This window comes from Petromyzon marinus, chromosome 3 (genome assembly GCF_048934315.1).
Source record: "Petromyzon marinus isolate PM22_M1 ecotype Great Lakes invasive population chromosome 3, UKy_Petmar_22M1.pri1.0, whole genome shotgun sequence".
Taxonomy (NCBI): Eukaryota; Metazoa; Chordata; class Hyperoartia; order Petromyzontiformes; family Petromyzontidae; genus Petromyzon; species Petromyzon marinus.
Window position 1 is genome coordinate 17,951,536 of NC_133669.1, and position 9,252 is coordinate 17,960,787.

General features: G+C 53.3%; 1 long non-coding RNA gene across 1 annotated transcript; it reads left to right on the plus strand.

The window, feature by feature from the left end:
• The first annotated feature begins 6,487 nt into the window (after positions 1-6,487).
• Positions 6,488-8,897, plus strand: LOC142905417 (uncharacterized). The gene is made up of 2 exons (XR_012929582.1): positions 6,488-7,278; positions 8,032-8,897. It is a non-coding gene; the product is annotated as an uncharacterized LOC142905417 (long non-coding RNA).
• The last annotated feature ends 355 nt before the right edge of the window (positions 8,898-9,252 follow it).

Genomic DNA, 9,252 nt, shown 5'->3' on the forward strand with positions numbered 1-9,252 from the left:
TGTAAGATAAACACCAGGCATGGCTCAATAGTAACCTCTAAACACAACTCTAGCCCTAACCCATAAACCCATGCAGGGTCTCGCACTCACCGTCTCCTGCAGCACCATGCAGGGTGAACTCTTAACACGCGACATCAGCAGCAACTTAATGCAATTGCAACTCGATGCGCCCAGCGAGACGTCGGGAAACGTCTCGCGCTGCTAAGACTACACGGAGAGGTTGGGGGGGGGGGTGGTCTTTGCATTCGTGGAGGTGGTGCGGATTACTCTCGGCGCGCGTGAGATGTGTGTGTGTGTCTTGCTGTAAAAGAGGAGTAGAGGTGCGTGGAGTGGTGTGGTGTGGAGTGGTGTGGAGTGGTGTGGAGTGGTGTGGTGTGGTGTGGAGTGGTGTGGTGTGGAGTGGTGTGGAGTGGTGTGATGTGGAGTGGTGTGGTGTGGTGTGGAGTGGTGTGGTGTGGAGTGGTGTGGTGTGGAGTGGTGTGGAGTGGTGTGATGTGGAGTGGTGTGGTGTGGAGTGGTGTGGAGTGGTGTGGAGTGGTGTGGAGTGGTGTGAGTGGTGTGAGTGGTGTGGTGTGGAGTGGTGTGGAGTGGTGTGGTGTGGTGTGGAGTGGTGTGGAGTGGAGTGATGTGGAGTGGAGTGGTGTGGTGTGGAGTGGTGTGGAGTGGAGTGGTGTGTGTGGAGTGGTGTGGAGTGGTGTGGAGTGGTATGGAGTGGAGTGGAGTGGTGTGTGTGGAGTGGTGTGGAGTGGTGTGGAGTGGTGTGGAGTGGTGTGGAGTGGTGTGAGTGGTGTGAGTGGTGTGGTGTGGAGTGGAGTGGTGTGGTGTGAAGTGGTGTGGTGTGAAGTGGTGTGGTGTGGAGTGGTGTGAGTGGTGTGGAGTGGAGTGGTGTGGTGTGGAGTGGTGTGGTGTGAAGTGGTGTGGTGTGGTGTGGAGTGGTGTGGTGTGGGGAGCGGTAGTGTAGCGGTTAGCGCGCTGCGCTATGAACCTGGCGACCCAGGTTCGATTCCCGCTCACGGCCAACACCAGGCGGCCGGGCGTGGTGCTGGCCACCCACCCCCTCGTGTGCCGTGCCGGCCTTTATAGGTGCTCGCTAACAGCACTTGCCCCACCAGTTTCTTAAGGCTATACGGGGGGGATCTTTTATTTTTATCTTCCTGTTCTAGAGGTGTGTGTAGATGGGTGTTTACTGCTAAAGAGGTGTGTATTGCAGTTGTTATTAATCACATTGATCACGACTTCGTGTTCGCGTGCGGAGGCTTAATTGATTTGGCTCCACGTGCATGCGGTAATTAACGCAGGCCACGTGACGCGGCCCCCCCCCCCCATCGTCCCACCCCCCACCCCCGCCCCCACCCCCACCAAGCCGCTCTCAGCTTTGAGATTCATTTAAATATGAATCACAAGTCGCGTGTAAGGCCGTATTAATGAGAGCTCACGCTGTCTCTCGCGCGCGCGTGCACACACATAGACACGCACGCGCGCCTGCGCACACACGCAGACCAAAACACAGACAAATGTCCCCCGCGTAGGCTGTTGAGGCAAGTGTGCTTGTTAGCGAGCACCTATTGTAGTCACTGCCTGGGTCACGTGGAACGCATGCACATACATACATATACCTCCGCACACACACACCCATACATACCTCCAAAGACAAATATCCCCCGTATAGCCTTAGACTGGTTGGGGCAAGTGCTGTTAGCGAGTACCTATGAAGGCCGAGACAGCACACGAGCGGGTGCGTGACCAGCACCCCTCCCGACCGTCTTTGTATCCCCAGTTACAACGTTTACACACCACACCAGGTACTCATTTGAGGCTGAGTAGACCTAGGGGGAGGCCCAGGACCTGTTCAGATAATCGTCACCGGTGTTGTCCGTGAGCGGGAAGCGAAATCGGGGTCACTGGATTCGTAGCTCAGTGCGCTAACCACTACACTACCGCTCCCCACACACATACGAAGACAAAGATCCCCCGTATAGCCTTAACAGACTGTAGGGGCAAGTGCTGTTAGCGAGCACCTATTAAGGCCGGCACGGCACACGAGGGGGTGGGTGGCCAGCACCACGCCCGACCGCCTTTGTCTCCCTAGTGGCAATGTTTACACACCGCACCAGGTACTCATTTGAGGCTGAGTCGACCTAGGGGAGGCCCGGGACCGGTTCAGATAATCGTCACTGGTGTTGGCCGTGAGCGGGAATCGAACTCGGGTCGCCAGGTTCATAGCGCAGCGTAGCGCTAACCGCTACACTACAAACACATACCCACACACACACATACCCACACACACACATACCTACACACACACACATACCCACACACATACCCACACACACACATACCTACACACACACACACACACCCACACACACACCCACACACACATACCTACACACACATACCCACACACCCACATACCTACACACACACATACCCACACACACACATACCCACACACACACATACCTACACACACACACCCACATACACACCCACACACACACATACCTACACACACACATACCCACACACCCACATACCCACACACACACATACCGACACACACACATACCCACACACACACATACCCACACACACACAACAACAACAACAACCGCCATTCGCCACTAAGTGGCGGTGACGTCACCACGACGCTTGTGCCAGGCTATGTGCACCCTGAGGCCACGTGAAGTGTCGAACGCCCGCTGGCAGGAGGTCACGGGGCAGACCCAGGTGCCACGGGTCGACTGACTGAGATGACTGGCTGATGCACCACCTGTGCCCCCTACTGTGCCAACCTGCTGTGCTTTAGCCACCCGGCGCTCCGCTCGCTGTTGTGAGCGTCGCTCCTCCGCCCTCCGTTGTTGTTGGAGGGCGACTGCCTCCAACTGCCCAGTAGCATCCTTCACGAGCCTCCTCCACAGAGGCCGATCTTGACACCGCTGGTACCAGTCATCGGCAAGTCCACTCAGCTCCACGTCCTCCTGTACCACATCACTCCATCTCTTCTCTAGCCCGTGCCGCGCCCGCTTAGCCCCCTCAATCCGGCCAAACAAAAGCTGTTTCGGCATGCGGTGGCTGGGCATGCGGGCTACATGACCCAGCCATCGCAGCCTTGCCTGCCGGAGGAGCTCACCGATGGGACCCTGCCCAGATCTTTCAAGGATTTGTGAGCTCCTCACACAATCCAGTCTGGTTAAACCCAGGATGGATCGTAGGCAGGTCAGCCTAAATGTTTCTAACCGGCGAAGATGTTCCATTAGGGGGGTCCACGTTTCGCAAGCGTAGAGAAGGGAGGGAATGACCGTGGCCGAGAAGACCTGAAGCTTAGTGCGGAGCGACAGACCAGGTAGCTTCCACACAGCGTTACGCAACCGATGAAAAGATATTGCCGCTCGACTGATTCGGAGTGAGACCTCTGCTGTTAAACTGGAGCCAGTCATAAGCACACTGCCCAGGTATGGGAAACTCTCCACTCTCTCCACAACTGCCCCATCACCGATTGGGAGTTGTGGGGGTGGAGTGTCCGATGGTACAAAATACCCAGGCAGGTGCTTAGTTTTGGTGGGGCTGATGGTAAGGCCCCACCTCTTAGTGGCACGCTCCAGTCTCAGCAGCAGCGTCTCCAACTCCTCCTCTGACTGAGCAGCTATTACCAAGTCATCAGCATACATAACGTGGTTGAGCAATAGGGAGCCATCCCTTGACCGCACCCGGGCATCGATTAGCCTCCCATTATATCTGTACCATATGGAGATTCCCCCGGTACAGCTATTGAAGGCTTCACGAACTACGTGGTCAAAATAGATGTTAAATAATGTGGGAGCCAGAGGACATCCCTGTCGCACCCCAAGGTGTACAGGGAATGGCTCTGACTCCCGGCCACGTAGTTTTACCCGGGCCCGCTCACCATCATGAAGGTCCTTAATGATCGTGAGCAGAGGGTCAGGTACTCCAAAAGCACGAAGAACGACCCAGAGCCCAGGCCTACTGATGGTATCATAGGCCTTGACCAGGTCAATAAAGCAGAGATGTAGGTCTTGTTGGAATTCCCTACACCTCTGCTGTAGCAGACGGACAGAAAATATGGCATCTGTGCAGGACCGCCCTTTCCTGAAACCGCATTGGGGCTCCGCAAGCCTCTCCTCAGCGTGCCTGGCAAGGCGATGCTGAATAATCCTTGCCAGGACCTTTCCCGGCACACTGAGGAGTGAGATGCCCCTGTAGTTGTTACAGTCTGTGCGGTCCCCCTTCTTAAAAAGGGGGACCACCAGGGCATCCTTCCAATCCTGCGGAACCCGTCCAGTGGTCCAGACTGTTGTTATGATGTCATATAGGGCAGTCTGTGCACAAACGCCACCCTCCCTCAGCATTTCGCTTGGGAGATCATCTCTGCCCGCTGCCTTTCCTGGTCTCAGACTCCGGATCGCCTTCAATACTTCCTCAGCAGATGGCACCTCAGCCAGCCACTCACAGGGGGTGACTTCATCCAATATTTGAGGCACCGCAGCCTCAGCAGGGTCATCCTCACTTTGTGCCACGATGTTTTCCTGGCTGTGGGATTTTCCCTCCCCCAGGACCTCACAGAAATGCTCAGCAAATCTGCGAACCTGTTCCTGGGGGTCGGAAATTGGATCACCGTTTTTTCCCCTAATGATGGTAATAGGTGTGGCGCTGCAGGTTACTTTTTTGATGGAGTTAAATAGCGATTTGTGATCACGGGCCACTGAGGCAGACTCCATCTCCTCAGCAACCCGCGACCACCACCCATCCTTGCAGCGCCTCACGGCTCTCCGAACCTCCGAGCGAAGGCTGCGGTAAGCCTCCTCATTCTCTGACGTGGGATTCTGTAGCCGATGACAGTGGGCCTGTCGCTTTTTCTCAACCATCCTGAACAACTCCTCTGTCATCCAGGGTGTCTGGGGAGGTCTGGACCGCGTACCCAAAGCAGCCATTGCAGCTGCATGAGTCACAGTCCTAAACCTCGCCCATTTACCCTCGACATCAGGAGGAGTCGGGGACGATGCCAATCCCAGCCGCAAGTGATGATGAAATTCTCGCTTGCAACTTTCATCAGATAACTGAGACCAGGCCACTTTAGGTTGGAATGGGGTCCTGGGTGTACACCCACCACCGGAGTGGAAGAATGGCAGGCGCATCTTACAGATGACTAGTCGATGGTCAGAGGGCAGATCAGCTCCACGGTAGGTCCTGGTGTCAAGGACATGGGCTCGCATTCGCTGGTCCGTCACTATGTAGTCCAGCAGATGTTCTTGCTTGGACCCGGCATGCATCCATGATGTTGTGTGGATGCGCCGATGCCGGAACAGCGTGTTGGTAATTACAAGCCCATGGGCTGCACAAAAATCTAGCAGCCTCCTACCATTGTTATTGAGCTGATCTGGCCCATGCCCTCCAATCACTCCAGACCAGGTGCCAGTATCATGACCAACTCGGGCATTGAAGTCACCCAACATGATGACTCTATCCCGAGGGGCCACTTTAGCCAGCACCTGTGACAGGAGGTCATAGAAGGCATCTGACTCATCGGCTTTGCCTGCATCCCTCCACGGATGTTCATCTTCGGTGGGGGCATAAGTAACCACGACCACCATTCCTCGCCTCCGGTTGATGGGAAGGCGAGCCCAAAGTAGCCTGGGGCTTACAGCTTCCCACACCTCACCGCCACGCTCCCACGCCCCCTTCATTCTTTTGTTCAAAAGAAGACCCACACCCTGTTGTTTGGCAGTCTGCTGCCCCGAGTAGAGGACTGTCCACCCCTCATGGTGGCAGGAGCCAGAGCCGGTCCACCGGACCTCCTGAATGCCGCATAGATCCAGGCGGTACCGGTCCAGCTCCCGACAGAGGAGTGGCAGCCTCTCCTCTGCAGTGAGCGTTCGAACATTCCACGTGGCCACCCGTAGTGGCTTTTCGTTGTTTCTGGAGTAGCCCCGAGGGTAGGTATTCAATCTCCTGGCTCCGCCAATTGGGGTTTGGCCAGGAGACGTCATAGACGCCTGGCCCCCCGGGGCCTCCGGCACAAGCTTAGTTGTTACATATTTCACTTTAATTCGTGGTTTTGTGGTAATTAATTGAAGGTGGAGGGGTTACCAGCCCCTCGCACCCGTCCAAAGCCCCCGTTTAGCCCCTGTGGTGGACACATATGCCATGAGGGGAGGAGCCAATCAAAATTGGAACTCCCCCCACAGCACTGTCCACGACAGAGTTGCCCGTCCGGCACCGCGAGGAGGTAGGGGGTTGTTTTGCCACACACACACACACATACCCACACACACACACACATACCCACACACACACATACCCACACACACACACGCGCAAGGCATGCTCGCTGTCTCCCCGGTGCGTGAAATATTGATCGATTTATGCTGAACACACGCGGAAAGGGAAGCGCGGGGAGGGAGGCGGGGGAGGGGAGGATGGGGGGCGGGGGGGCGGGGGGGCAGGGGGCCGAGGGGGAGGGCGAGGTAATTAACGAGCGAGGAGCCGGGCACGTGACCCCGTCAACATTACGCACCCATCACCATCACATCACACGTCACCCTACCACCATGACCATCACCCTACCATCATCATATCACACGTCACCGTCATCCTACCATCACAATCACATCACATGTGACCATCGCCCTACCATCACCATCATATCATACGTCACCATCACCCTCCCATCACAATCACATCACACGTCACCATCACCCACCCATCACATCACACGTCACCATCACCCACCCATCACAATCACATCACACGTCACCATCACCCTCCCCTCACATCACACGTCACCATCACCCTCCCATCACATCACACGTCACCATCACCCACCCATCACAATCGCATCACATGTGACCATCACCCTACCATCACATCACATGTGACCATCACCCTACCATCACCATCACATCACACGTCACCATCACCCTACCATCACCATCACATCACACGTCACCATCACCCACCCATCACAATCACATCACACATCGCTAATCGCCCGAACCATCATCACGTTACGCGTCATCATCACCTCACCACCACCACCATCATCATCACACCCTACCTCACCATCGCACCCTACCACCACCATCATCACATCGCACGTCACCATGACGCAGCACCACCAGCGCGCTCTCGCCATCTCACACACGACGCGCAGCGGACACGTTCCGTGCACGCGGGCGCTGCGCTTACGCCAGGCAGACAAGTGCAGCCTCCCGCCATCGAACCGCGAGGCGTGAGTCGCCACGTGGCACGGCCCAGCAGGTAACACCTGGCACACCTGGGCAGCCGCGCCCGGGGGGAGGTGGGGGGGGTTTAAAAGGCGCGGCCCTTGGTAGCTGTGAGGCGTCGACTGTGTGCGAGCAACCGTCGATGCCACGGGTAGCGTTAGGAGGCCGTGCGCTTAAGCCCTTCGGCAATGTCAGTTTATATTCTTGATTCTTTCGCTAAAGTCACGTAGATAGAACATAAAAAAAGAAAAATTATGAAATTAACATTTTAATAAAAAAAATATTCATTGAAAATCATTAAAGCAAAAAACCACGATGCAAAAATAAAAATAGTAAAATAAAATTATTTTATTTTCAAATTTATTTTACTATTTTCATATTTTTTATCGTATTTTTTGCTTTTATTATTTTCAATTGATTATTTTAAATTTGTATTAATTTTTTTATTAATTTTTAAGTTTCTATCTACGTGACTTTACCGAAAGAACCAAGAATATGAATTCCTGCAGTCACGAAAGTTTGAAGTCAAAATTCAATGTGAGTTGACTTGAAATTGTTCGAAAATTATTTTTGCTGCCGTACAGTTCCACGTGATGAGCCACTGTCGCTGAGCTGTTATTCGTGGCCAGGTTGTTTCTTGAAAAAATGTTAATACATCAGTGGGTTGTTTCTGGTAAGATATGAAAAAACTAATTTGTATATATGTTAAGTTATTTGTTTACCTTTCCTATACTTTACACTCCTGTTGTGTGTTTGTATTGTTTGTTGTTCTGGCCCGCCCCGACAGGACATCTGTGAAAAGAGCTTTATAGCTCGTCGGATTCCTCCTGCAGTATAAATATTCTGATTCTGAGTTTAACCCCGATGACTTCTGGATGGCTGAATGGAGTTCAGCAGAACTCACAAACAAACACCGCCTTGTCGTGAAAGACCCAACGGAGAAGATCCCTGGGTTTGATCTGCCACGAAGCTCATGGTCCACCCTCAACGGCATCCGCTGCACGAGCCGTGGCAGTCGATGCGGATACACCTGGTGCACAAATGGGACATTGAAAACTCTCCAGCAGTGTGCGACTGTGGTCATCCAGAACAGACGGTGACAACGTTTAATAGTGTCAGGACCACATCCGCTGCTCGTGACGCCGTCAGTCTGGGCTTGACCACCTGGATGTTAAATTGTAGTCGTCGCTCTGCGTCAGCAGCAGCCGTACAAGAAGAAGAAGACGATAGAAGAAGAAGACTGTCGAGGCCGACAACGGCCCACGGAGGTGGGGTCAAGGTGGTGAGGTCAAGGTTCAGTTCAGTTCAGTTTATTTTGGTATAGCCCTGTGAGCCATTCGGCTTTTGAATCGGGTGCAACCACAACAAACAAACAAAAAACACGAACAAGAAAAACATCTTAAAGTGACTATGTGTGACTGTGCAAATAGAAAATCCATGGACAAAAAAAGAGCAAAAATATTCCTGAAAAAAGCACCGTACACCAACGCTGTGTGCAAAAAATCCCAGTGGGATGCAACTCAGACAGCAACAACAACCACAAACACTTAGATTAAGGCCATCAGTCTAACTCCGTACTACAACAAAACAAACATGTCCAAACCAAAAAACTTTTCCAAATCACCAAAAAATAAAACCATAATTGCAACTTAACAGTGATCACAAGGACTGTGACCGAATTTTTTACAATAAACTACTTAAATAACAGATAACACTAAATCCAAGGTGGTGAGGTCAAGGTGTTGGGGTCAAGGTGGTGGGGTCAAGGTGTTGGGGTCAAGGTGGTGGGGTCAAGGTGTTGGGGTCAAGGTGGTGGGGTCAAGGTGGTGGGGTCAAGGTGTTGGGGTCAAGATGTTGGGGTCAAGGGGTCGGCAACCCGCGGCTCCGGAGCCGCATGCGGTGGCTCTTTGATTTCCCCCTTGCGGGCAGCCGTTAAAAAAGAAACATACATTAAACGTAAAGATAAATGATTAAATATGGCGGTGAATGGGGTCCACTGCGGAATGTC